At 27.4% G+C, this 5151-nt stretch overlaps 1 long non-coding RNA gene across 1 annotated transcript; it reads right to left on the bottom strand.

Annotated features, from left to right (window-relative positions):
• Positions 1–899: 899 nt before the first annotated feature.
• On the bottom strand, positions 900–4923 carry LOC132947382 (uncharacterized). The gene is made up of 9 exons (XR_009664909.1): positions 4658–4923; positions 4083–4206; positions 3893–4018; positions 2659–2888; positions 2138–2369; positions 1817–2074; positions 1578–1739; positions 1073–1352; positions 900–1003 (listed from the first exon to the last, which is right to left on the bottom strand). It is a non-coding gene; the product is annotated as an uncharacterized LOC132947382 (long non-coding RNA).
• Positions 4924–5151: the final 228 nt, after the last annotated feature.

Below are 5151 nucleotides of genomic sequence, written 5' to 3'. Positions count from 1 at the left end.
ATTAAAATCCCGTTTTTAGTGGTTTTTCGAAATTTGTTGGTGGTATTTCCCGTGGCATTAAATAACTATCTAGAAAATGGCATTTCTAAAGTACCATCTTGATCCAATTTTCTGAAAGATAGGATACTATAATATTTTGAATTGAAGCACTCTTTCTGGTAAAAATTTTGTACAGGATAAAAAATAAATAAATAAATAAACAAACACCTTTGTAAAACCTCTATAGCATCCTCGCTCTGCTCAAAATCTAAAAATATAATTTGTATGCAGATATTATATTTACTCGCAAGTAAGTACAAATTATATATATATACACACACACATATAATCCGCAATCCACTAATAAAAATATAACCAAGTAGTTAGGTATCATTATTTATGTACCTACTTATATGTTAAATTTTATATAGAAATTTAAAATCAATTCTTCTTGGTTTTTAAGTGACTTATAGTTAGATAGTTAGATTTTTATTTTATAATATGACTTACGCTTCAAGGGCATGCATTTAAAATTATTACTAAACTTGACTTAAGATATTAAGACCATTTTAAAATTATTTGCGTCAGATTCTCAATTCTTAACTAGACATACGTGTTTTTTTTTCAGGATCACCCAAAACCATACGACTGTAGGTGGTCATTATTTTATGCTATTGATTATTTAGTTTGAACTATACTGCCATGTACTACTGCCCTGTAATAACCTACAATATGGCTTTTAAAAGTTTCTGAAGAATTTTTTTTTACAGTTAATTTATGTTATTAATTAATTAATTGATAAATTGCCATATTATATAATATTTTGTTATATATTTATTATAATAATAAAAAAATTGACAGAAATTAAATATTGAATTTTATAAATTTGAATTAATTTTCATATATTGACATTTTCTGTTGCCAGATTCAGATGCAAACTGCATGCTTCTTGACAAGAAAACTTCACCACAAGACTATTCCATGTCTGTACATCACTTTTGTAAGGAGTAACTGAGTTGCTGCACTGCATTAAATTAAAAATTAAATAGGCATAAGTAATATGCATAAAATAGGATTGTAAATATAATATTACCTGCTGTAAAAACTTTTAACTTCAGTCTTTGAGGTTGGCTGGAAGTTTGTACTAATATTTGCCAAAGCTTCGAGTGTATTGTTGTCAAAAAGATTTTTTAAATTATCCAGGAAAATTTTGTAATTTTGTAGTGTGTCTAAAATTTTGTCCTGGAGGTATGGAGTATTTGTTTGAAATTGAATGCCTAATATAGTTGTATCGCCTCATCCATGGTAAATATTTTTTTAGTTAGCACACTGTTTCATCTATTTTAATTTCTGTTGATATAATTTTTTCTGTTCTGTAAATTTTGTGGTTAATTAAATTGTTGGTTTGAGTGTACACTTTATGCCATGTATTATATCTATTTTTTGTAAAAAATTGTCTTCTACAATTTTATTTAACACTTTTCACGTAAAAATTGTATATAGATGTTAGCCGTAAAAATGTAAATTTAAGTATATTATTATATTATGTACATATTTTAGTATTGTGAGAGTCGTTCTAGAATTAGTTTTATTCTTACATTTAATTTTGATTCATTGTATCCATACCACTATATTTGTTTTCCAAGCAGCCATATATCACTTTTTCTTTATTAATGTTTGACATCAAGTCTACTTGAATTGCCAATTAATTTTTTTCCAATATTATACTTATTGTATGTCTGATAATGGTGTTTGTATACCTGTAATCAGAACATTTGTAAATAGTTAACTACTGTTTCCTGTATGTAATTATTTTGTATAACTATTTTATACTTACACTATCAGGTTGACATCAAATGGTTGGATATGATTCCGATAATTGTCAATTTGTCTTATACAAAGATTAAAATAAGAAATCATTTTATTCAACAACTCTGCACCGTAAAACGACCTATTTATGTAATTATTAGTCATTACTTTGTCACGCTTCTCTCTATATTGTACTATAAAACTATTCATATGTAATAATTTAATAATTTTTATGTACTAACGCACTTAACCCCGGACTAAATTGCCTATCCTATTATCTTGTAATCTGAAAAAAAAAAACATATTTTATATGATTATTTTTAATATTTTTAATATTATAATTTATTACTTTGGATCTTCATAATCTTGTGGTTTGAGGTTAATTGCCTCATCAAGTATTTGATAGATCATTACAACATCAATATTATTTTTTAACTCAAGGGCTAAAAATAATAATAATTTAGCCGTAATCAGTTTTTATTCTATAGTTTCCTCAATAGGTGAAATTGCATAACCGCCATTTGTTGTAAAATTAATTTTGACCTTTTGACATAAACTTTTTTTGTTGTAGTTTCTTGCACCTAAAGAAATGTAATTAATTAGTTAAGATAGTGTAAATAATAGTTTAGTAGTTAAGAGGACTTTTAATGTTAATAATATAAGATAGACAACAGAGTAGTGCCAGTTCTATCAAACAGTTTAATTGTCTGCCGTTGAGCACATTAATAATATCTTTTTTTGTTTGTATTTTCGATATTTTCCATTTACTGAACTTTTGTTTATAAAAATCATTCATTACATTTTGTAGTGTCTTTTTTATTTAAAAATTAATCATTCAGTGAGTACTCGTTTTTCAATATAAATTCATACATTTGTTTTAATAACGTGTTCGTTATCCTTAGAGCTGTTGAGGAAGTTTCATAAGAGTCATTCACATGCTACTCAATACAACTGTAGTTGTTGAACAACAAATCCTACAGGTGTTGGAAATTATGTTCATAACTTTGGAGCAACGTGTCTAACAGCGAAATATGAATGTATGAATAACCTTTATCTGCTAATATCCTTATGCCTTCTGATATAATTTCAATACCTCTGGTCTGTTAAAAAAAGAAAAATTATATTATGATCAATATGTTTTTTTGTAGATGTCTTTAACGTGTTTTAAACATAACAACCCTGGTCTGAATACCAAATACGTGTCTAAAACCGGGGATGATCGAGGGAGTTGGGGTTAAAATTATATATTACCAAGTAAATCTAGTTTTTATCCATATTGTGACATGTAAGTTTTGAAGATATTTCTTTGAGAATTTTTGATAATAATCCACTTTGCTTCATCGTTCAAATGGTGTTAAAATACTTTGAATGCAATTTACCTTTTTGGGAATTCATGATATCTTTGAGAGGATGTCAGCGCAGTATTTGTTTTCTCTCTCTGGCCCACGCGCAACATAGACAAAATGCATTTACGAAAAATCATTTTTTCTATGTTTTTAAGTAATCTTAGAGTAAAATTACCTATTACAAAAAAGATGAAATAATATTTTTTATGGAATGACATATCAATTTGTCGAAATATTGTACCAAAACAATTTAAACATAATTTAAATTTACAACATATTATGTTTATTTTGAAAGTCGAATACAAAGTCAAATAACAATAAAATATAAAATCGATAAGTCATTCCCTCAAAAATATTATTCTCTATCTTTTTTATAATAGGTGATTTTACTCTAAGATTACTTAAAAACATAGAAAAAATGATTCTGCGTTAATGCGTTTTGTACATGTTGCGCGTGGGCCAGAGAGAGAAAACAAATAGTGCGCTGACATCCCTTAACAAAATGTATATCCTATAATAAATCACAATATAAATTTATTTATTTAATAGGTATATTATTAGGGAACTAATAAAGAACTTTAGACTTATATCACCTTGATTTCAGGAAGAAATGTTCTATCAATTGCATTGGGTATAGAATACTATAAAACTGCCATTGCAAAGCCATTTTTGATTATACACAAATAATATCTCCACTAACATATTTCTACAACTTTTGATTAAAACATTACTCTTTGTAAAGTAATCTCATTACTCACATTAGGATTATTGAAATACTGTTTTTTGAAATATCATCGTTTGACCAGGAATGTTTTGAATAATAGGTAACTTGTTCAATATTAGAGGTTCCTTATTCAGTGTATACTTAGTGTTAATTTGTGTACCTAAAAATATTAAAGTGAAACATTTAGATTAACATGTTTACATTTATTTTTAAATTTTACCTACGTAAGATGTGTATACTGAATACTGATTCTAAATTCTATTCTATAAGCCAATTCATCAACTTTTCATTGTAATAAAGGTAGTTTTGAGATGAATTCACTTCACGTCTTCACTTCATGTTGATGCACTAAAATCGGTTATAAATGTTTGAATATTATAATTAGTGTATGTAGGTATATAAATAATTATTTAGGATACAAGTGACGGGGAAGACTATTCAATTTAAAAATGATATTCCTATTCAATTAATAAATGGTAGGTAAACAGTTCTTAATTAAATTTGTTAGTAAAATAATTATATCACTAATGAAATGTTTTATGTATAACGTGAAAAATAATGAAGGATATCTATTAGCCAGGTATTAAAACAATGTTTGTTGAACATAGTTCCGCTCAATTGAAGGTAAACCGAAGCAACCATATGGCTAAATTAATGGACGGAATTACAAAAATTCATTTTTGATTTGCTAGTTAGAAAAACAGACGTCAAAAGTTGCTGTGCCATTCTAATAGATAGAATATTAAGAAACCTTACTTAAAAACATAAGGCATAATATAGGTACAAATATTTCACTCACCTTATTAAACTGTATTTGTACTTGTATTTGTTTCACTGTTGATTGGTTATTATACTTATTAGTTATTACTTATTACTTAACCAATCGTTGTTTTTAAGTTTTCCATATTTTCTTCCCGCGAGAATGCACAAATAAAATGCTCGTACATACAGGGCCGGATTGATTGGTTTTGGTCGGTGGGCCGGTCGCGTGAGTGTGAGTGAAAATAAATTTATGTTTAAAATACGATTGGGCCACCTAAGCACCTACCTAAGCTCGTAATAATTATAGTCGTAATTTTGAGCTTCTGAATGTTATGTAAATGGGCCGCTTAGAAGTGAAAATCTCGATGGGCCGATACATACCAATCCGGCCCTGTGTACATATTATTATATATCTACCGTTATCTACTTTAATAAGTAATAAATGATAGCAAAAAAAAGTTTTATTGGAAAATGTACCAAAATACTTATACCTACTGCAGTTTTACAGTGTTGTAGGTACTTTGCAAGGTT

Source organism: Metopolophium dirhodum, chromosome 6, assembly GCF_019925205.1.
Source record: "Metopolophium dirhodum isolate CAU chromosome 6, ASM1992520v1, whole genome shotgun sequence".
In the NCBI taxonomy this organism is placed as follows: Eukaryota; Metazoa; Arthropoda; class Insecta; order Hemiptera; family Aphididae; genus Metopolophium; species Metopolophium dirhodum.
Note: the sequence above shows the minus strand (reverse complement) of the source record. Positions and strands in the feature narration are given on the sequence as shown.